Source organism: Dasypus novemcinctus, chromosome 9 (genome assembly GCF_030445035.2).
Source record: "Dasypus novemcinctus isolate mDasNov1 chromosome 9, mDasNov1.1.hap2, whole genome shotgun sequence".
In the NCBI taxonomy this organism is placed as follows: domain Eukaryota; kingdom Metazoa; phylum Chordata; class Mammalia; order Cingulata; family Dasypodidae; genus Dasypus; species Dasypus novemcinctus.
In genome coordinates, this window is record NC_080681.1 from 11,858,308 (window position 1) to 11,883,471 (window position 25,164).

At 37.1% G+C, this 25,164-nt stretch overlaps 1 protein-coding gene across 1 annotated transcript in view; it reads right to left on the reverse strand.

Moving 5' to 3' along the window:
• RAP1A (RAP1A, member of RAS oncogene family) overlaps nt 1-24,753 on the reverse strand; it is a 100,481-nt gene extending 75,728 nt beyond the window's left edge. The window contains exon 1 of the mRNA XM_004473604.5: nt 24,568-24,753. The gene's annotated coding sequence lies outside the window, so the exon portion shown is untranslated. The remainder of the gene's footprint in view (nt 1-24,567) is intronic.
• Nucleotides 24,754-25,164: the final 411 nt, after the last annotated feature.

Here is a 25,164-nt window from a genome sequence, read left to right on the forward strand (position 1 = left end):
CCTATTTGGCCATGTAGAAAACAGATGGATCTTGGAGGATGACAGCAGGTATCTTAAACTTAACCGGGTGTTGAATCCAACTGCAGCTGCTATTCCAGATGTGGTATCATAGCTTGAACAAACCAACACATCCTGGTACTTGGTATGCAGCTATTGATCCAACAAAAATAAATGGGATTTCATCTCAGTGAAATTTCTAGGTATCCACTGGTGTGGTGATTTTGAGACACCCCTTCAGGTGAAGAATAAGCTGTTGCATCTGGACCCTCTTTCAACCAAAAAAAGATGCACAATCCTAGTTGACCTCCAGATTTTGGAGACAACATATTCTCATTTGGGTGTGTGTTACCCTGGCCCACTTACAAAGTGACCAGAAAAGCTGCTAGTTTTGAGAAGGGATGGGAACAAGTGGAAGCTCTGTAGCAGGTCCTGGCTGCTGTGCAAGCTGCTCTACCACTTGGGAAACATGATCTAGCATATCCAAGGTTGCTGGAAGTGTCAGTGGCAAATAGAGATACTCTCTGGACACTCAGGCAGGCCACTATAGGAAAATTACAAAACAGAGCCTTAGGATTTTGGAGCAAAGCCCTGCCATCCTCTACAGAAAACTACTCTCCTTTTGAGGAACAGCTTTTGGCCTGCTACTGGGCCTTAGTAGAGACCAAAGACTAAACAATGGGCAACCAATTAACCATGAGACCAGTGCTGCCTATCATGAGCTGGATGTTGTCTGACCTGCCAAGCCATAAAGTTGGGTGTGCACAGCAGCACTCCATCAGAAAATGGAAGTGGTATATATGAGATAGGGCTTGGGCGGCTCCTGAAGGCACAAGTCACATGAGGAAGTGGCCCAATGCCTGTGGCTCACAATGCCTTCTCCTTTCCAGCTCAGGCCTATTCAAAAATTGGGCACCATGTTTAAAACAAAAAGGAAAGGAAAAAAATAAAGCCTGATAGAGAATTTAAAGACATGTACATGCTATCTCTTCAAATAGAGTAAAGCATCACTATCTCTAACTGGCAATGAGATTCTACAAGATGGGCAAAGATAAAATAGTGAATAAAAATACACTAAATTTTTAAAAAGCCTCCCATATTAATGCTATGTTCTGAGAGGAACAAGAAAGAATGGAAAAGATATGGTCATTTACAAGGGATTCTGTCAAAACTCGGGTAGTGAGGAGTACAAAAGGAAAAGAAGGTTTACTTTCATAATACCTATCAACAGAGAAAAGTGGAGCAAAAAGATTTAGGCAGTGCAAACATAACTTATGAAAAATGTTCCTGATCATTAAGAATAACTGGTAATTCTAATTAATTTAAATCAGTTGTTCTTTTTTCTAATACCTGACCTAGTATAAATGTGTGAGTGTGTATGTGTATGTGGGTATGGAATTTGAGGAAAACCCCATAGCTCAGGTTCTCAACCTCATTGAATCTTCCAGACACTTGATCCCTTCCTCTTCTTCCAGCCTGTCATCTCCTCTTCATTCCCTCCTAAGGCTGGAACCCCGGGGTTGATCATTAGTATAACTCAGTAGTTAAGAACATAGACTTTGGACTCTAATTTCTTGGGTTTGAAGCCCAACTCCAATACTAGCTCTGTGATCCTAGGCAAGTGTCTTAACTATGTCTTAACTACGCTTCAGGTTCATCGTAGGGATAATAGTGCATACATCCCAAGATTATTTTGACTGGATGAGTATTTATAAAGCATACTTGGAAACATGCCTAGCACAGCGTAGGCTCTGTAAGTGTTATTAGCTATGTATCATCATCATTACTATTTCTACGTTTGTCTGAGGAGTTATTCTCTTCCCAGCATCCTCTATCCCTTGTATTCCTGTGTTCCCCCACAATCAGCCAGTATAACATCAACCCTGAATGAATTTTAAAACCTCTATTCCACTTCTGGAGAAAATACCATTATGAAACTGATGTCACCACTGTAAATCCCTGATCTGAAATCTCACCTGGACCCTCAGTACTATGCATCAATCCTTTTACCAATCTCTGCTCCACTTCTTCTCCCATCCCTTCCCCACACTGATAAACTTATCAAATTCAGTCACTATCATCATTTTTCTTCAAGTCTCACTCAGAGGATAAGGTTGTTCCTCCTCACATTTAAGGTCAACACTTCCATCTGCCCTCTATTTCTTCTGCAACCCTTCCAAGCTAGATACCTACAAGCCATACATCCCATATGCAATAAATAACTAAGGTATTTCTGCAGACTTTTTAAAAAGATTATTTATTTCTCTCCCCTTCCCCTCTCCCCGGCCCAGTTGTCTGTTCTCTGTGTCTATTTGCTGTGTCTTCTCTGTCTGCCTCTGTTGTTGTCAGCGGCACGGGAATCTGTGTTTCTTTTTGTTGTGTCATCTTGCTGGGTCAGCTCTCCATGTGTGCGGTGCCATTCCTGGGCAGGCTACACTTTCTTTCGCGCTGGGCGGCTCTCCTTATGGGGTGCACTCCTTGCACGTGGGGCTCCCCTGAGCAGGGACACCCCTGCATGGCAGGGCACTCCTTGCGCGCATGAGCACTGTGCATGGGCCAGCTCCACACGGGTCAAGGAGGCCCGGGGTTTGAACCGCAGACCTCCCATGTGGTAGACAGACGCCCTAACCACTGGCCAAGTCCACGTCCCTGTGCAGATTTTATTTCAGGATTTCTTAAAATTGTTTACTCTTGTCATTTCCTATTACCACATTGCCACTGTGCTAATTAAGGCTCTCATGACCTTGTAACCAAATTCCTCCAAGAGAAATCAAAGAGATCAAGGAGAATCAGGAGTGTACATGTATCAGAGGCCAAGGGAGATTTAATATTTTTCATATTTGGCCTCCAGTCTTATAACCTTTGAATCCATCCTCCAATATAAGCCAGAATGATTCATTTTAAATGCAATTCTGACTATGGTGGTTCCCTTGCCTAAAATCCTTTAATAGTATATACCACCCTCTCCTTATGAGTTCTTTACCTTTCAAGACATAGCTCCATTTCCCACCAACACTGGTTGTACTTCAGGAGGTCCAAAAACCTCTTCAAATGCAGTGCTAAATTAATTAATTAATTAAAAAACAAAAACTCACAACTTTTATTTTAAGCATAGGTATAATTTTCTGGAGAGACAAAGAGGGCCCAAAATGTATCCAGAAACTCAAATTTTCTAAGGGGGCTATGACCCCAAAAAGGTTTAGACCCAGCCTCTTTGATCCATGTCAGCCTTACCATCTGTCCCTCTAAGATTTCAAGAGTGAGTTGTTAAGTAGATATCTGTTATTTTTGCATGTTTAGTATTCCTTCCTTCTCCTTTTGGTAATAGCACCCTGACTCTCCATTTGGAAACAGCCCTTGTCTTCTGGAAAGCAGTTTTGGTGGGAATGTCAATCTGTGCCCCACCTTCCAGTGGGCAAAAAGGAGACATGTGACCCAAGCTCAAGCTAAGCCAATCAGGCTAAGCCTCCCAGGAAGCTGAATCTTGAGCAGCAGAATTTGGACATGGAAACTGATTGGAACGGATTCATTCTGCCTGTGGTACACTAAAGACACTGCTCATTCCTGCTCCCTAGATGCCCATCCCCCCAAACCACTTCAGTTGTCTTTGGGGCATCATGAGGCATGGTTGCTTGTCTTTTGCCTAAATTCTGTGAGTTATTAAGCAACCTTCAAATAAACATCTTTTTTTTTTCTGCTTAAATTAACCATGTTTATTCTTTCATTGGACAATTACTTATTGAAGAGCCACTATATCCTGCAGGGGATATAGTGTGAACAAGGCAATATGTGTCTTTGCTTGCAACCAAAGAACCCGAATACAGTGATACATGTAAAAATTTCACAGCTTCATAGGATATGTGCTAAGAACTTAAGCCCAAAGCCTGTGAGAAGAATTTTGAAGTTCTAAATCTGATGGCAATAAAACTACTTTTCTAGATTCCTGCAAAACACAGAGAAATTAATGATGGCTTACTTAAGAATGAAAAGGTGTCTAAAATGCTGTTTTAAGCACTCAACATGTATTAATATTTTTAATCCTTACAACATTCATATGAGGTGGGAATTATAATCCCCATTTTATAGATGAGACAGAGAGGCTTAAAAAATTTGCCCAAGCTCAACAGACATAAACTACAGTATCAAGATTACAACCCAACCAGATTGGCTGTAGCATCTGTGTGGTTAACCACACCATACTGCCTTATCAGCCATCTTCTTGTTTACCTAATCTGCTCAGTTTGCCTTAAAATTAAAGTATTCCAAATTCTGTGCATGAACCAACACTGGAATAAATGGGGAAGTATGTGGCAGTGCATTCGCCTAACAGAACTTGAGGGATTATAAAGACCTATACTCATATATCCCTTTCTTCCCTTGGATTCAAAAATCGTCTTCCCCAAAACCATACCAACTCTGCTCATGCAAGTTCCTTTATGCAAGAAAGACTAAGAAGAGCATGTTCTCCTCCCCAATGACCTGCCTTACGCATCATGACCAATTAAGTTAAGAATTTCTGCATGGTAGAAGCAGGACATGGGTATTGGTCAAAGCTCCTCAATTAATTCAAACATACAGCCAAGCCAGGATTGACACATCTCTCCTTTCAAGAAGAGTGGAGGTTAAAAGAAAAGAATAGGGGTGTAGGATGGGGGCAAGGGTAGTGATGGGAGTACTCAACAAAGCTTATCTTGGAAGAATGGAATATTTACTGAGTACCACAGTGTATCAGTAAAGATCGTTTCTAGTCATCAAATCTAACCTCTAATTCTGAAGACTTTGGGGGAAAAAAAAGTGTGAAAATAAAAGTAAGTTTTTCTATATATCCATGTAAGTTTATATAGGAAATGTCTATAAGGATACAGAGGAACCATATAACCATTGTTTTTGCCTTGTCTATATATTTTTACTTCATCTGTAATTTTTATATTATCTTAGGGGAGCAAGTGTATGCATTATCTGTATTTATTCTTTTAGCAATGTATTAATTTTTAAAAAATGAATTTTTTAAAAAGTGTGACCAAATGGGATGTTTAAGAATTAGTTTAATGATACTTTGAGTAGGAAAGTTAAATAAAGGGCTATTAAATATTACATGATGTTTTCCTGAAAAGCAGTTTACTTTTTTAAGATTTATTTATTTATTTCCCCCACTCCTCATTGTTTTTGAGCTCACTGCTTTCTGTGTCCATTCACTGTGTATTCTTCTGTGTCTACTTGTCTTCTCTTTAGGCAGCACCAGGAACTGATCCTGGGACCTTCCAGAACGGGAGAGAGGGGCTCAATCTCTTGTGCCACCTCAGCTTCCTGGTCTTCTATGTCTCTTATTTTTTCTCCTCTATGTCTCTTTTTGTTGCGTCATCTTGCAGGCTGGTACTCCGTGCAGGCCAGCACCCCAGCACCAGCCAGCCTACCACGCGAGCCAGCTTGCCTTCACCAGGAGGCCCCCAGGAATCAAACCCTGGACCTCCTATATGGTAGACAGGAGCCCAATCACTTGAGCCACATCCGCTTCCCAGCAGTTTACTTTTAATTAGAGCTCAAAACATCAAAATAAAATCTCTTGACTTTTATGTGCTGTAGAAATGTATATTCTTACAAATCCATTAAAAATAATCCTTTCTGGGAGCAGATGTGGCTCAAGCAGTTGAGTGCCTGCTTCCCATATGTGAGGTCCCTGGTTCATCCTTGGTGCCTCCTAAAAACAAAAAGACAAGCAAACACACAAAAGAATCAACTCAAGAGAGTCAGTGTGGCTCAGTGGTTGAGTACAGCCTTCTGACATACGAAGTATGGGGTTCAATCCCCGGCCCTAGTACCTCAAAAAAAAAAAAAATCCCTTTCTACCAGACTGCTATTACTATTTAAAATCTTACTGGTATAATTCATCACAATACTTAGTGTGAGGGGAAAAATATTTTAAATAATGAGAAATAATAAAATGGAAATATTTTGAAGTTTTACAAACATAAACATCTTTCACATGTCTAATTTTTGTAATAGTTTATAATAATTTCACACAATATTTAGTTAAAATCAAATATCCTCTATATGGGCTATTCGTTTAAATGACTGTGAACTAAATGAATTTTTATATGGCTTCAGGCTTTAGAAAACAAAGTAGGCAGTGAAGGTGGTAAGGCAGTATCCAAGCAATCCCACGGGCTTGGCCAAAGGTCTCAAGTCAGAGTTAATGCTCCAGCATGGGTTGTCATTTGTTTGCTGCTGTGATTCTGTGATAAATGACCCAGCTTCATACACATTTACAAAGTGTTTAAGTTAAATTTTGCACCAAAGAATAAAATCTCTAACCTGGTTAAATGGTAAACCTTAAAAGACAAAATCATATTTGAGATGTTAATTTCTATAAATGTACTATGCATTATTAAATAAGATGTTAGGAAGAGCCACAAACTATACATCACGGAAGGAAAAATTACAACTTATCTCCATGAGGGAGAACACCTGAGTTTTCACTTCCCTAGAGAAAGAACCATGACCCAAAGCAAGCTGAACCTCCTTGTAATGAGCCCAAAACGCCGAGAGACAACTCTTGGAAACAAGGTCCTGTCTAAATTGCCTGCTTCATTATGCTTATCAAATATCACTGATGATATTTATTATGATTAGGCTTCATCCTAGTGGTGAGGGAAAATTTTCATTACAGGTGTAAACTAACTTTCAAAACACTGACAGCATTTGAAAATTTCATTTGCGAGTATGTCCTAAAAAGAAAGTTAGCTCACAGACAGCATCATAGTGACTAAAAGGACCAGAATCAACACTTAAAGATTTCAGTAGTGCAGTGAGTGGCTAAATTTAATCTAGAGAAACTGCCTAAGGAAAAAATATATATATTATTTTTTAAAAATTAAAGCCCACTGAAAACACTTCTACTTGAAAATGAAAGGATAATTTCCTTTGCAATGTTTAGGTATTTCCCATTAAAAACCATGCTTGAATTTAGCAAAAAAGCCAGTTAGATTAGATTCCATAAAAATCAAATGTTTATTCACAGAAGTGTTACCTAATATAATATCTACTCTGATATATTATGAACTTTATTAGACTCTGAACCTCAGAAATGAATAACTCTGAAGACACTAAATAACTAAAGCAACTCTATAAAAACAGAAATAGCATAGCATGATATCTAAAAATAAGTATGATTACCAGAAATGTAAAAAAAGACAGTGAGAAAGAGAAAATATATCTCTTTTAAAAAAGACTAAAAGTTAGATAGTATATGTCCAAAATACTTCGATCAATAAACCAAAGATTAAAAGGCGTATTTGACAGAAATGTTATAGCTCCAGTGTTCCCAGAAAGCTCACAGCTCAGAAGCCTGTTTGTTCACTGTGCAATTTAGAGGTGATTTTAGAGTTCTGAATTACTGCGAGGTACTAAAAATTCTCAAACCTACTTCCTCACAATCTCTATTATTCCAGTCCAGTTAAAATATATATGTCTATCTTAAACAAAAACCTAGCCAAATTTTACACTGTAACTTGTAATTTGAAAAATACACAGGTATACCTGCCACTTAAAATATTCAATACATTCAGAGAGAAAACTACAACGGGACACTGGAATTGTCCTGCATGACAGTGGAATGATGGACACAGGCCATTATAAATTTTGTCAAACCTGTAAAATTGTGCAGTCCAAAGTGTAAACTATAAAGTAAACTACAGACCATGGATAGTAGCAATGCTTCAATATGTGTTAATCAATTGTAACAAATATACCACACTAATAAAAAATGTTGCTAATGGGGAAAAATGTGAGAGGGGAAGAGGGTGGAGTATATGGGAATTCCTGTATACTTTTGATGTAACATTTATGTAATCTAAAGAGCTTCTTTCAAAATTAAATTAAATTAAATTTAAAAACTACAATATAATCCTATAGTAATTAAAATCTCATACCAACACCAGAGTAGGCAAAAAAACGAAACAGACGAGAACGCCTATAAAAAGATTCAAGCATATGAAGTACTCCTGCTTCCTAAATGACCCAGCAATCCCATCACGAATGGGGCTAATAATACAAGCAACCAAGATGTATGCCAAAAAACAAACAAACAAAACAGGAAGCAAGGTTCTTCAATAGAGGAATGGATAAATCACCATATGCCAATACAGTGGAATACTGCTAAAAAGAAAAGAGGTAAAATTATATATAGTGTAAAGATGATTAAAGTTTCTTAAGGGATACTATTCCTCTTTTTTAAAAGATATATAAAATTATGTTAGGATATACACAGGAAAAAGTTGGACAGATATTCAAATTGTTACTTATGATTGTTCTTGGGGAAAGGGACTTTCACTTTCTAAGTTGTTACATACTCCAAAACATAAAAATGTATAACAGAATAAAATAATTCTACTCAACTTATTCTAAGGAAATAAAGATATGTAGAAAAAATTTAGCTGCAATGATATTCACGACAGAATTTGTGTAAAAAAAAATTGGGAAGCACAAGGAATCATTTAAATAAATGATGACAAATTCACATAATGAAATACTATGAGTCCACACTACTTATTCACTAGATATGATACTGTCAAAATATATTCATTTGTCATGAAAAGTTCACAATACATTAAGAACACAGGGAGGATGGGCTATTATGGGTATGATCTCATTTTTATTAAAGAAAAAATACATATGCAATGACAACCATTAGGAAAGATGTACACCAAAACGGCAATGGGCTTAAAGTAGAATTAAGGGTCATTTTTCTTTAGTTCCTTGCATGCATTCTCAACAAGGGCAATATCACACCCAAAGGGGTGAAAATTGGCTCTTAAAGGGCAAAAAATACCTTACTCTTCTAACGTCTAAAGCACATAACATAAACAAATAATACAGTATATTGGAGGTATTAAAATTCCATGCAGGGAGCAATTAGGGAAAAAATGTCTAAAAGAGATCCTTGTGGGAGTGATAAAATAAAAAGGTTGAAAAACACTAGTTCACTGGTATTTTCTCATTTTTTTCCACAAGGAACTTGGTTTTACAAGGGTTTGAATAAGTCCTACCTGTACATTTAACCTATTTAAAAGTAAAAAGAGATATACAATCAAGTTAGACATCTTAACATTAATTTTCATTCTTGACATATTACTCCTTTATTACTATGATTTAAGAAATACAGCACAAAATTCTAAAATATAATGCTAAAAATAAAAATATACACAGAAATAAACTGAAAAAGTATTGCATGAGAATTATCTAGAGATGACTAGGAGTAGTAAAATACAGAGTCCTTGGCCCCACCTAATAAATCAGTATTTCTATGGTGGGACTAGGGAATCTGTATTTTCAATTATATTTTAAGCACCACAGGAGTTGCTTTTTTTAAATGAGGCACACTTATATTAGCCTACCATTCCATGAAAATGTGAACTCCTGACAGATAAATATATTTTAATTTTCATTTGGTCTAGGAAATATTTTTAGAATTATGTACTAAGAGCCCAGATATCTGGAAATCCCCCCTAAACTCCTCCCTTCCCTTTAATGAACTTAAAGTTTTAAATTTCTTCATAAACTATCAAACACACCCTATTATTTATTATTGCTATAGGGCATAAGGCATTATGGAGACTTTAAAAGAAATAACCAACATTCATAAATTTTGTCATTAAAATAAACTCTCACTTCATTATTATAGTGTTGTAGTATAGCATGAGTTTACCTAACTCTTCAAAAACCAGTATTAACCACTGGCTTTCTCTGGGCACCATTATTCACAAAGAAACACAGTTTTCAATCCTATGATGAAAATTAAACAAGTAGAGAACAAAAGTCACAATCACTGGGTAGTCTTAATTCAGTAGTTAAGAGGCTTGTTTATCACACACGCTTGAAATATTCTGGATTCAAAATAATGCCTGCACCAGATTACAAATTTCCTGTATTATACCCTCTGGGTCCAAAATGTTAAACCTCAAATTATTGTACACATAAGTAACAAAGCTACCTAAATACAGAGTTAAAGTCCCACTTAACAGTGAAAACACAGGGTTAATCAAAATAGAATATACAAAGTATAAGAAACTTTTCCAGTCCTTAAGGATCTTTCCAGTTCATTACAAACAATAATAAGAACAGCAATAAAATATAAGTGCTCTTTTGTGTGCCAAGCATATGTAATTTATTTAATCCTCAAACAAGCCTAAGAAATAGATACTGTTCATATTCCATTTTATAGACAAGAAAACTGAGAAACCAAGAGGTTAAGCAGAAACTGGTTGGTACTGTATACAAACTTTCACCCAGGGTTTTGTTTGCTGACCACAAATACATTACCAAAAGAACAAATGAGATCTGGTATACCATTTATATAAATAAGTTTAAATCCTATAATTAATAACTTATCTACAAAACAGTATGTAAATAAACATAACTGAAGCAAACCAGAACTAAAAGATTCAGAGGTTTCCCAAAGGCATGGTATCAATAATAACAATACATTCCCCATTTCTCTCATTCCCTATCCCCAGAATAGCAACTCAATTTTGCAGTGATTTTAGTTGGAAAGTACACTGTTTTTTTTTTTTTTTGTTGTTGTTGTTGTTGTTTGTTTTGTTTTTCAAGGAGGTACTGGTGATGACCTTGGACCTCATATATGGAAAGTAGGCACTCAACCCCCTTGAGCTACACCTGCTCCCCTACGGATTTTTATTATAACATATAATTACATCTCAGGGAATGCATTCTACCTATTAATTCATTTGTAAAACCTCTGACTCATTTTATCCCTTAAGAATCTTCATCTTTAAAGGTTTTATTAAATTTAACTGCATATTCTATAATGAATTCATTTAGAATTTTTTAATTTCCTGATTATAAATATATGAACAAGGTATTAGATATAGGAAATAAAAAAGCTTAAAGAGGAAAACAAAAATCACCTATAATCCTCCAGCCTAGAGATAACAATTTAGGTCCTTTTGGTGTGTTTCCTTTTAGCCCATACTCTACATATCAGTAGACATTTCATAAAGATAAGACTGAAATTTAAAAAAAAGACTGAAATCATCCTAAATAAATACAGAGAATGAGCTTTGATCCCTTATCAATGGAGCACACTTTTAAAAAACAAATAGTGCAGACAAGTGCAATTACAATTAGTTTTCCACAATACACTTTGGCTTATAGGTGAAAAAAAGTTATACTGTAAACATTAACCAGAAGGTAGGAGGGGATGGTAGGTCCTTAACTTAAGAGTGCTCTCTCATTTGCAAGGTGCCAAGTATCTGAACATTTTAGAAAATCATTTTTAAATGCTCTTTGCAGTTTCTCTGCACTATTAAAAAAACTTCATATGTCATCAATGCTAAGGGTCAACAACATGGGTGTGTAAAGGGGCATGGGATTTTTCCCTTTTAAGTAATGAAAACATTCTAAAATGGATTGAGGTGATAAGGGCACAACTCTGTGATGAAGCTGAGAGCCACTGAGCGTACACTTTGGATGGAATGTATAAGGGATGGGACAGTATAACACAGTGAACCCCATTGTGGGTGATGGACTATGGTTAACAATTCAAATATGAGAACATTTCCTCATGAACTGTAACAAATATATAATACTAATATATGGTGTTAATAATAGGATGATTTGTGGGAAAAATACACCAAATGTAAGCTATAGACTATAGTTAGCAGTAATATTCCAACTCTGTTCCTTCATCATTTGCAACAAGTGTTCTACAACAATGCAAGGTATTGGTGGTGGGGTGATGTATGGGAATCCTGTATGGTATGCACGACTGTTTTGTAAACTCACAACTTCTCTAATAATATTTTTTAACAAGTCCTTCATATGTCCATTGTCAAAACATGGAGGACAAAAAACACATGGCTATGGAAGTGTTCTTGTTGCAAAAGATCTGTGATAATCCACTGGAAGACAGACACTCCGCACAGCACACCAGAACCTAAGGAAGCCAGCTAAGAACACCCAAAGTGATGATTCTTTACAACCAGTGTCTAATGCCTACAATTGCTACATACAAATGTAAGAAGATGGCACTGAGTGGTGACACAATCTCATGCTTGTTCTACTGATAACAACAGTCCAATCTAAAGCATAATGGGAATAAAAGGATGACGACATCATCAAAAACTCTCCTATCCATAGTTTCAACTGCGATTTTGAATGGTTCTTGAATTACAATACTGTCACATTCCAATGTAAAAGATATGACATTTGAGTTAAATACTAATCAGAAGTTATCATTTATTTAAAACCACTAAGAAATGTTATACAACTGAAGTTTGTCATAAGTGTGAAATGTGATATTCAAAAGGCACTTTAAAAAAAAAAGGGTATACCATTTGACCAATTTTGAGTTACCAAAGTCCCAGGCTTCTTATTATTTGGATACAAAAGAAATACAACCAAAATAACCTAATATCTGAAAATCTAAACTTACAAATAAAGGTGGACCTAATTATTATAAGATTCACCTTTCCAAAAGCACTTGCCCATAGATTTTCTACCTGAAATGCTTAAATAAATTTCTGAAAACTCCCCACATCAATTTTTAGAGATACAAATCTATAGGGCAAGTTGATTCTTTATATGCAAAACAATTTTCTGAAGCACTGAAACTTCATACCAGGGGGTTATATATATCATTACTGAACCAACTGTGTGATCAGAATAGAGAACAGCAGGATATAATAGTATAGAGCAGTCTAAAAAGTTCTCACCTAAAAAACTAGCGACCCCCCCAAAAAAAATCTTGGTATACTTTGAGTATACCAAGAGCAAAAATATCATGAGTTATCTTTTACAGATCCATCATACTATAATCTTCATCTCAGACAACTAGAAACAAATCTTAAAAGGTGTTTCTACTGTACAAAAACCCTCTCTATCCTATCTAAATTTATTGCATTTCTAACTCAAACCAACAAGACAGATCCCATACTTCATTAAGGAGAGATCGTTACACTGCCACAAACAGATTCAACGTATCCTTTCTCAAGATCCCAGTAGGTCTACTATTGGCCACAAAAAGGGTTAAATGTTTTGACTACTGTTATTCTACCACCTCATTTCAGGATACTACAGTAAACTTTTAGAAGGTTGAAAAAATAATTAAGAAATGTAAACAAAACCAAAAGAACATATTTTGAATGTGAATATAAGGGTATACAGCTGATTTTTAAAATATTAACATATATATGACATAAAACTTCCCATTTTGACCGTTTTCAAGTATATGATTCAGGGCTGTTAATACATTCACAATGTGTGCTGCCATCACCATCATCCATTACCAGATTTAAAAAAAAAACAAACAAACCACGAAATCTTTACAGATTACTCAGACAACAAAATTTAAGGGAAAATTACACTTTTCATGTTTCTGGTCTTTATTTCCCTCTTCAGGATTTTCACTGCGTGATTTATTTTAAGTAACTTAAACCTCATTATTAAGGTATGGGGGTGTGCTGAGGAAAAAGATAAGTGAAGTCAATTATGAAGAAAATTTCTAGATTAATTTGAAACAAAAGGAAAGGAAAACTCAAAATAGTGTAATGCACTGAAGAAAGGATTATAGGGACAGAGGTGCTCTGTCATTCATTCACTCAGTAACTCATTCATGTTTGCAAGTAAGCAAAATACAAGTATTTGTGGATTATCTATTCTGGGCTATGTACTGCAATATTCTTTTCTTTCGGAAGTTTACTATCTACTTGATCCTCTATAATTAGAGCTGTGTGAATTTTCATAAATTATACCACTATTTTACATTTCATCATCTATAAAAAAACAATTACAGTATCTATTTTATAGATTTGCTATGCAGATTAAATAGGATATAAGGGATCTACCCTCAAAAAAAAAATTAGTTCCCTTCTCCTTGTAGATACTCCTAGTGATTAGAAAATACATCAATGGTTTCTAACGTTACTATAAAAAAACTTTTATTATAACTTTCTCCATGGACTCAGTGTCTTTGAAGATTTTGTCTAGAAATGCACTGATATTTTATTAATCAGATAAATAATGGTTAATCAGAGCTCTCAAATTGTCGACTTAAAAAATAATAAAACTCAATGCAAGATCCTTGAGATAGAAGCACAATATTTATTTCATTAACAACCAGCAATTTCTACAATGCATGATAATGACTTATGATTATTTGCCCCCAAAGAATTGAGTCAATATAATTATTGGTCAAAGCAAAGATGCACAATATTTAACTTGTATAAACCTATTTAGAGAAAATACAGAATTTTCTAGGCTCTTAGAAATACTAAAAATAATTTATTCCTATCTCTGCAGACCCCTGGGGAAAACACAATTTATGTACCATAGGTTAGTCCTTTTCTATGTCTGGAGAAATACTGGTTACCCTATAGGTTTGTTTTAAGCCAAAATCATTAGTAACACCATCCCCAAATTCTAAAGTTAGACATATTTATCCACAAAGAAAGGTAAATAATACCGAGTATCTTCTTCCTTGTATTTTAAAGAACAAAACCCAAACTCTTCACCATGGGCCTATTTGATTTGTCCCCTGCCAACTTCCCTGGTGCTATAATCAGTCCCTCTCCAGCTTAGCACAATGACCTTCTTGCTATTCCTCAGGCATGATTAGCTCTTCTTAATTTAGGATCTTTATTTACCAATGGGCCCTCCAGCTGCTTTACTCTTCTTGTAGATCATCACACAACTGGCTTTTTGTCATTTAGGTCTCAGATTAAATATCATCATCTCAGGGAGCTTTTCCTCAACACTCAATCTAAACCACCCCATCGCTTCACCCTGTTAAGAGGTTTTTCATGGCATCTGTGACCTCTGAACTACCTTGTTCATATGTTTACCATTTCTCCCTACAACCACCAACTTCCCACTAGTTTAAAAACCTCCATGAGAGCAGGTCTTATTCACTACTGTATCTTTTGTTACTAGAATAGTACCAGGCACCCAATAATCACTCAATAAATATTTGATGGCTGACTAGCCAAATTGTTTAATATTATTTTCGGAAAGGACTCTGATTTCTTAGTCAAGAATTTGCATTTATCATTCATAATTGTTGATTTAAAAGGAATAAGAAAAATGTTCTTTTGCTAAAAAGAACAAGACAAATGTGCACAATATTCTATTCAGCCAGTGAGCTTCATATTTTTTTTAATCCTTCAGATGGAAGGATATAAAAATCTACTCATGTTTCACATACTTCACGTTACTGCACATAAAAATTGAATGAGTTATCCTACAACTGTATACCAGGAGCTGCTAGCTACTCAATCTAATAATTGCTTTTTCCTGCCATGATGCAAGCAGGTTTCTAAGAATGCAAGACAGACTAGGAAGGCTACAGTTGCCATCACAGTAACAGTGCCAGGATGGCTCAAAACAGAAAGCCCACTGCAGGAAGAACCTGTTCTCTCCATTTCAGTTTTGGGAGGGTGAAGGAAGGTGGTGGCTGTGCACAGGAACTGGAGAATGATTACAGTGCTGATTTCTGTTGACAAGCAGGCATAAATACCCTTAGAGCAATTCAAAATAGACTCAATTGGAATCTTAGAGTTTGGGACATTAAATCACTGCTTTGAATATCTGAGGTTCCTTTAGTAAATGAAAGTATCATTCAGTAGACCAGATCAGGGCTTTTACAGTTTCATATAAGAAAAACATACTTTTTGTAAAAAGTAAAACACACACAAACTCCAAAACAGTGTGGCCAAATTTGCTTACTAATTTTAAAATATTTTCAAGGATACTTTTAAAGAGAAAAGATTTTAATAAAAATAATGTTTTATTTCTGAGTTTAGAAAACACATAAAAATACAAATATTAAGAAAGTTGTGACACCTCAATGGTTTAAAAAATGTAATACCTCAGAGGTATCACAAACCTGTATTTATTTTTTAGAAAACTGGGGTTTGGGAGCGGATGTAGTTCAAGTGGTTGAACGCCTTTTTTCCATATACAAGGTCCTGGGTTCAATTCCTGATACCTCTTTTTCTAAGATACATTTCCTACTTTCATTGTTCCATATTTCACTGTCCTCAACATGCTAAGCCACTTAACAAACAAGAAGTCCATACTTAAAACTTCTCTAAAAGTTAAATTTATTAAAAAATAAAAAAGAAATCTATACTTCATGTCTCATCACCTCTGCTCCCCCTACCAATGTTTTTAAAGTCCAGCCGTATTCTTCACATGCAGAAGTGAGAACTACCCATTAACTAAAAACTCAAAATGCTAAATAAATAAAATTTGCTCAGGAACCTCTGCATCTGTCAAAAAATAACATAAATGTATACTTTTCATTTATTTTTTAGATTGGAAGGTAAAAGATCTTTATCACATATTTTAAAAAAGGTAGCAAAAACCAAAGTACACCAATTCCTATCTTCTCTCAAAATTGCCTAATTCTATTATCATATAGCCTATACATTAGGCTTACTCTTTCTTTGGAGTTTCATCTCCAAATCAGATATATGTGGAATCAGATATTCCCAACAGTAACTTCCAGCAACTTCCCCAAAACCTTCCCTCTTGTTTTGCCTATTATTAAACCAGCCTCCCTATCTTTAGTCGCCTTCAATTCATACTGTACTCTATAGCCAGACTCATCTTCGGAAAGCACTGCTCTGATCATTTTCCTCCCACCAAAACTTCTTGTGCTCCTGAAAAAAGCCTACTCTTCTCAACCTAGCATTTAATACCTTATAATCACTAGTCCCACTCAATCTCCGTATTTTCCAACTAGAGAAGTCTAGGCTTCTGTCCAATCAATTTTCCATCCTCCAACATATCCTGAACTTTCTATCTTTGCTCATGCTATGCCTACCACAAAGAATGTCCACCATGCCCCTTCTGCTGTCACTGCTCAAAGCCCCTTTGCTTCTCTATATATTCATGTAAACAATAGGATACAAAAATGACAGTTGCTGCCTTCCAGGAGACTGACAGGAGAAAAGAAATTTAGTAATAGCTAGCTTTTATTAAATACCTACTATGTGCCCAGCATTCCTACACATTATTTCTGATTCTTTCAGTAATCTATGAAATAGGTATTATTATTCTCCTCTTAATGGTGAGAAAACCAAAGTTCAGAAACACTAAATCATAAACTTGGTAAGTTGCCTCAAATCATGTACTTAGTAAGTGACAAAGCAAGGATGTGAACCCAAGCTGCCTAACTCCAGAGCCTTTGCTCTAAACCCAGTTTTTTTTTAAAACGTTAGAACCATGTAACTATCCACTCAACTGTGTGAAATAATTTAATTTTAGGTAATATTTCTGCTTACTATAAACTACAAAATAAGCTTTCTCATGTTTGTCATTTTAGTAAAAGGAGAACACTAGAATTCCATCTCTCTCCATTATAAGGGCAATCCTCAAATTACAGCTTCAATAAATCTTTTGTCAAAGATTAGTTTACCTAATAATACACAAAAAAGCAAAAAAAAAAAAAAAGATGTTTTACCTACATTTTTCTTAAAGAAAATCATTTCAATCAACATTGTAGACAATAACTGCAAATTACTAATCACATACAATGATATTTTACAAATTAATAATATGAGGATTTTGTGATTACCACCTAAGGACTTATCTATCAAATTGGCAGAGTTTCAAAACTGACCTACTCAATGCCATTGAAGGTGTTGAGAGACACACACTGTTATACAGGGTAATCACCCTCTGATCAAGTTATCCCATTTCTGGGAATCTATCCTAAAGGAAGGGGAAAAAAAAAAAGAGATAAATGTACAAAAAATGTATGCCCCAGTGTTATTTAAATTAGTAATATTATAAGACCCTAAAAGTCTCACACTAGGACACCAACATCCTATTCAGAGAATATAGTAGGAACAAAACAGTGTATATGAAGTCTAATTCCAATTTTGCAAAAATGAAAAATCTCTGAACATACAAAGAGAGAACTGGAAAAAATGTACAATTTAAAAGTTAGTAGCAATTATCTCTTGATGGTGGGATTATGGGTGATCTTCAATTTCTTCTTTACACTTACATTATTTTTTAAATTTGCCACAATGGAACATGAATTACTTCAAACAGGAAAAAAAAAAAAAATTAGCAATTATAACCACTGCTGAATGATCCTGAACCTAACAAGGGAATATTACTTGGATTAGAAACTAATTTCCAGTGCAAAGGGAACATCAGACTTCACTGTATAAGGAATATTGCCCCAGACTCAGTAGTAGTCATGAAACTGCACAAGGCTTATTATTGAAAAGTCAGCCAATGCTCCAACAGAAAGCATCACAGTTAAATGAACTCTTTTACTATATATGTCTACTGAGAATAATAAATGTCCAATTAATCCTAACTCAAAACACACAAAGAGGAAAAACCAAAAAAACTATTCTATATTTTGCAAACTAAATGCATTTTTGTTGCCTCATAAGCACATCACAGTTGGTGGCAGTGGAGGGGATGGGCTTGAAAATAAAGCAGGTGATATGCCAACAGTCACTAAAAATGAAAAATGTACATGGATGCATTTGTCTATATGCATATTTCCATTCTAACATATAGTTAACTTTAGCAGCAAAGGATGATCTTGGTCAACATGGACAAACTATTAACAAGCTATTCTATGAAAAAATCTTCTCATGTTAAATATAAAATTAGAATGACTAATGCAATAGGAAAACAACTTCCCTACAATGTGGTATATATACTGAGGGCAAATTACAAATAAAAAAGATCTTGGACTGAAGTAAAAAAAAGGAAGTACAAAAAATAATTTTTATTTCCCTATATTATAAACAACAGGGAAACTATGGTTTATTCTAACACTAAAAAGCTGTTAGAAAATAAGACCACAGAAATAGCTGCTGAACTGAGAGAATTTTAACTATTCACACTGATTTTACTTAGAAAATGAGCATCATTGAGCATCATTTTATTTTTACTCTACCATGACAATACAATATTTACTTAATCTATACCTTCACCTCTCACTGTCCAAAAGGTCTAATATATTGGGTCACTCAAAACATTTGCTTCACCTGAAACATATTAATGAAATTATGCAATATCTTCAGAAGCGTAAAATGGATTTTAAAAGGTAGCAACAAAGGCATCAATAGATTTGGACTAGATATTGTAAATTACATAAAATCCAAAGACTAGTATTAAATATCACCTGCAAAAATTATTACGTTAGCATAGCTGCTTACATAATGTTCTATAATACAGTCATGTCTATAGCAGAATGATCTTATTTATAAATGAATTTAAAAATATCATTGAAAATGCAGTGAATGAATTTACTCCCTGGATTATACATCTGCCAGATCTGAAATATTCAACTGCAATCAGAGAAAATTTCCTACTACTTTGAGTCTCACAAACTGCATTTGGGATTTGTCCAACGAAACAGTAAGTCTGGTTCTCTGTGCCTTACTTTACAGTTCTTTCTTGGAACCACAGTCTCATCCTGAGCAGAATTATTTTTTACCACCAGAATAAATGGGTAAACCTAGCACTTCAAAAAACTAAGAATGAGTAATAAGTTACTGGTATATACTGTGAATTCAAAGTAAGGCATTTTAGGTTTCATATAATACAAACGTGATTTCTAACAAAATCAAGGATTTGTTGTGATTTACAAGGAAGTTTTCCCCCAGAATTTTTTTTTTTTAAGGAGGAACCAGGAATTGAACCTGGGACCTCGTACATGGGAAGCAGGAACTCAACTACTGAGTTACATCCACTTCCCCTCCCCCTCAATTTTTGAACCTAAGTTTGTGGAGCTTAAATGAAATCATTAGCGCTTTAAAAGAAAAATACAAAAAAGCCATTAACTAATTTATTGGTTGAAGTTAATTTCATAGAACATATTTAATCCTCTATGTGTATACTGTATACTTCTGAAAATTATACTAAAATGATTATTTTGACAGCACTTATAAAAGCACACTATTTCCTGTTTCAACTCCACCTTAATAATCATACACAATTTCCCTATTTTATTGGTGTGTGTATGTGTGTGTGGATGCGTACCCTGTCTCTATAAGGCTTATTTGCAAGCAGAAATGAGAGCATGGCCTAGATCTCTGTTGAACTACTCTGTTGATCAGAATTTCATAATGAATAAAGCTAAGCCTATAGGGATCAATACTCATCTGGATCATCTAACTGCAAAACAACCTGCACTCTTAACCAGTCACCTCAAAACTGTGCCAAGGGGATTGAAAGAGAAGGTGTGAATCATTCAGTGCAAAACCAGAACTACAATTAAAAAAATTCAAAATGTGAATGGGCCAATACTATCTCTGTTCATGAAAGGCTGAAAAGCATATAAAACCATCACCTGTAATCATCAAATTTCATGCATAAGAAGGCAGGGGGAAAAAATGGACACTTTAAGTGTCTGAGTAACATAAGAAAGCTTAAATATTTTGATGTTTAACACTAATCTTTTCCATATGACTTGAATTTGGCTTTGTCATAAAGCAATATAGGAAATCAAAATGAGCAGACAACTCTTGGAAATATACTATAACTCTTATTAAATTTGATGGGGTTAATTTGAAAAACATTAGTAGAAAGTTTATGCTCACAATTTTAAGCCACCACATTAAGATATAAATGCTTAAATAAGTTATTTTATTGAGCATTTAAAATAAGAGAAAATAAAATAAAATAAGAGAATTTTAGAACAAGAGCTTAGAGGTTATCTGAGGTTCAATAAACATCTGTTGGGTCCCTAGTCCATGCAACACACAGTGCTGGGTGCTTTCAGATAACTCATTTAGTTCAACCCATTCACTTTAGAGATGTCAAAAATCTCTGCTCATTCCAAATCAAGCCATCTAAATTTCAGAACCAAAGCCCTCACAGTGGTATCATTTTCTTTCAAAACAGACTGGTATCATCCTCTCCTATAAACTAAATAAAGGTTCAAAGATGCAATGTTGACATTATTTAACAGTAACAATAGTCTGTGTTTTGAATAACTATAAAGAACTAAAACAGTTTAAAAACTGAATTGTGAGATTCCTCAACTAAGTACTAGTTGTATAGTTCATTGCAAAAGAACAAAGTACGGGACTCTCAGTTATAAGATCTAGAGACAACATACAAAATTACAGATACCTTTAAAAAATTCTTCTGTAGGGAAAAAAACAAAAGAATTAGCAATATGAAAAACTGCATGCCTCACTGGTATGCCTATTTTATATAAAAGACCATCAACCGTACACTAACAAAGTCATAAGTAACAATAAACATTGGCAAGATCTGGAGTTAACCACTAGATTTCAAATTATGACATGACAGTATAAAACTCCCTGAGGGAGACAGTGTAAGACACCCTGTCTTACTCATCTCTGTATCCCCCAAAACTAATACCCAGTTGTTAAATGTTGAAGAGAGGTAAGCTAATTTACAAACTCTAAATATGAGTGATTAAAAAATTCAATCTAATAATCTAAAAGGTTTCTTTTTATAATTCAAATCATTGTTTAAATGTTAAATAATAATACCAAATGCAAACCACATCGCCATGAAAAACATGCTCAACCACTGTGGCTGTCACTTTAACTGGTACAACCTACTTTCTGAGAGCAACTCAGAGATACAACAGAAAGACAAGTATATCTATATACTTTGATCCAGTAGCCCATCTTCTAGACATCACACCCAAGGAAATATTCCAAAAGAAAAATACACACACATTCAAGAAGATGGACTATTTTTCAACCACTGGACAAGGTTAAAAATGAAGATTATTAACCTCCTGATTGGTCTCCCTGCTTTTACCCTTGACCCTATTACCAAGTTGATTTTCCACCCAGCAGCCAGAATGATGCTCACCAGGCTAAATCAGAAAAGGTCTCTCTTCTACTCAAAACTTTCCAACAGCTTTCCATCTCATTCAACATAAAACCAGTGTTCTTAGCCATGGTCTTCAAGGCCTTATAAGGGTCCCAGTTACTTTTCTAACCTCAACCCCTCTCACTTTCCCTCTTGCTTACTGCCCTCCACCACACTGGCCTCCTAAGGACACTCGGGGTCCTTGTACTTGCAGTGCTCTCAGCAGTAGCCTTCCTCCCCAAGAAATACACATTCCTCACTTCCTTCAGGTCCTCCCTCTCTCAAGTTTTCCCTATGTTCCCTGCCACTGTTTCTATCCCATTACCTTCCTTTACTTTCTTCATAGCCCTTATCACTTGGTGCTATGAAGATATTATTATATAATATAATAAATAATGCTTGGTTAAGGTCTGTCTTAATTGGAATATAAGCTCTATGAAAGCAAGGCCTTTGTTTTTCACTCATATAGTAGACATTCAAATTAATATTGAATGTTGGTACAATAAATTAACTTGAGATACACGAGAAACCATGCCTATGAACAAGCTTGGAAGAGGAAAAATGATTAAGTTTACTTTGTGAACATTTTCAAGTGCTGATTATATTGCTCTGAAGTAGCTTGTATAATAAAAACCATAAGTCAGTCAGTCATGATTATGATTTTTAACTTGCCAAAAGTTACCAGAAAAATCTTATTTCTCATGAAAGCTACCAGTGTGTTCATTTAAAACTCACTAGTAATAGATAGTTATTAAGGAGAAATTTTTCATAACAGTCACTCTTAAATCTCATTCCCAAAGACCCAAGGTTTAGTCTGTAAGTTAAGTGTGGACACTTATTCTTGAAGCAGCAAAGAAAATGAACAAAGGGTTTTGAACAGTTTCACTATGGGTAAAGCTCAGGGATTTCAGTTTACATTTAAGGGTTCATGGTTGGCTTCAGAGTTCCTGAAACTAAATGCAAAATTTTGCACATAAACACCTATTACTCATATTATCAAAGGTGTCAGTGATTTTAGAAAGGTTACAAATTCTCTTTTTTATATACTGGGAGTGAAATGCAATATCCTAATGTAAGGTACCTCTCAAAAGGATAGAAGATATATAATACCTAAACACATCTTTGTAATCATTCAATTCATTCAACAAACACCAAGTGCTACCATACCACAGCACCATGTGATCCTCACAATCTTAACAATGCAAAATAACTGCATTTTGAAGTAGAACATAATTCAAAATGCCAAAGAAACAAGATAAGATACACTGAAACACCAGACTAAGAAAAGAGTATCAACCAACACAAATTCAATTTCAAAAGAGAACGAGTTAAAGGAAAGCATGATAAAGACAGAGAGCTTGATTTAGTGCTTATTAAGTCAAAATATCATAGGTTATCAATTACATCAAAAGAAAAGAAAAACTACACAAGCGCATGCCCACCCCCACACACTGACAGGAAACCCAAAGAAAGTTTCCAAATCCTGTTTCCAGCAGCATCTCTTCTGAGACTGCCCTTCAGCGTGCTTTTGGAGGCATGAGCTCCACCTTAAAACTAAGAGCCGAGACTCCACTCTCATCCAGATGAAAAGAAAGGATCATCACCCACCGCCCAGGTAGCAGAACACAGTGGCCACCAGTCAGGTTGTGGCCCATTAACCTACTGCCCAGTTTTTGTCTTGCATTTCTTATATACCTTCCTTCCTTCCAAACACACGCACACATTACTCCCCAACCCTACTTGTTTTCCTGAGAGGTCAAAAGGTCACCTAACTCGGATTCTTAGCCCTGCGAGGAGATTCCATTTTCTAGGCACCAGTGTCTTCCCCTCATCTTAGCAGTAAATTACACAACTCCTCTGAAGACACTGTCCTTAACTTCCTGAGTGAAGGGGGGCAAGAGGCGCTCCTCCCAGCCCGGTTCGATGGAAGACGAGAATTACACTTCTTCCCGAACAAAATTCGGGGAAGCAGCAGACACCCAAGAAGCGCAAAGCTGAAAAGGCGAACACATGGCCTGCGACGGAAAAGATGGGGGAGAGAGGGCGGGAAAGGGGCCGGGGGTGGAGTGGGCTGTGGCCGTGTCAGCCCTGGCTCCTGCGGGGAAAAGGGGTACCGGAAGGAAAGAGGGACCCCGACCCTCGACAGAAGTGAACGCCGGCGGGACAGCGCTCCAGTCTACCCGCACCTCGCGAGTCCGGGAGGAAGGGCAGAGAACGCACCCACGCCGCGAACCCCTCCTCGCGTGTCCCCCCGAGGGAGGGCTGGGTTTGGAGGAAAATCTGACCCTAGACTGGGGACACGCAAGGGGAGGGGGAAAGGCAGCTGGGTCCAATCTCCCACACATCTCAGGCGGCGAGGGCACGGAGGAAGACGGGCTTGTGCCCTGACACCTCGGGGAGTTGGAGGGTGGGGGACACAATGTCCTCTTTCTCTCCCACACCCGGCCGGGCCCCTCCCGTCGGTCTCCCGCAGGCCCAGCCACAGACCGGCCGGGTCCGCGGGCGTGGTTGGCTCGGGCCCCGGTGGCGGCGGCCGGGCCTCCCCGAGTCCCAGCCCCGCCCGCCCGCCAGGCCCCCGGGCCGCCGCCCGGGACGCGGAGGGCGCGCGGGGGAGGAAGGGGGAGCCAGGGGACTGGCCGGCGACAGCGGCCGCCTCAGACCCGGCTCGGCCGACCCGCGCCCCCCGCTCTCGCTGGGAGCCGCTCGGGCTCCCCGCCCCTCACTCACCCCCCCGGTCCGGCGCCTCCTCCACCTCCTCCTCCTCCTCCTCCCTCCTCTCGGCCGTGGATCCTGCTCCGGCTCTGCGCGGCGGCGGCGGCGGTGGCGGCCTCGGGAGCGGCGGCGGCGGCGCCTCCAGAACGCGCACGTACGCACCACGCAGGCTCCGCCCCCCGCCCCGCCCCGCCCCTCCGAGTCCCCGCCGACCCGGCGGCGGTCGCGTTCCCGCCCCCCGCCGCGTTCCGAGGCCGCTTAAAGGAGCCGCGCTCGAAGGGGGTGCGGGGGCGCTGAGAATTTGGGGGAAAGGTGCGGGGAGTCTCGGCCTTGCGGAGGTCGGAGTGGTGGTGCGAGGTAAGGCGGGAAATGAAAAGAATTCGGGTCTGAGGACTCAGGAGGACTAGAGTTTTGGAAGGAACGCATCCATTCAATAAGTATGAATTAAACACCAACTCTGTCGGGCAGCGTTCTAGGTGCAAGGTATAAAGCCATAATCAAGGCAAAGGTCCTGCCCTCCTGGTGCTTGCAGTCTAGTGGGGTGAGAGATGAGAGACTAGCAACAAACAAAATTTCAGGTAGTGATAAGTGGTGTGAAGAAAAATAATGCAG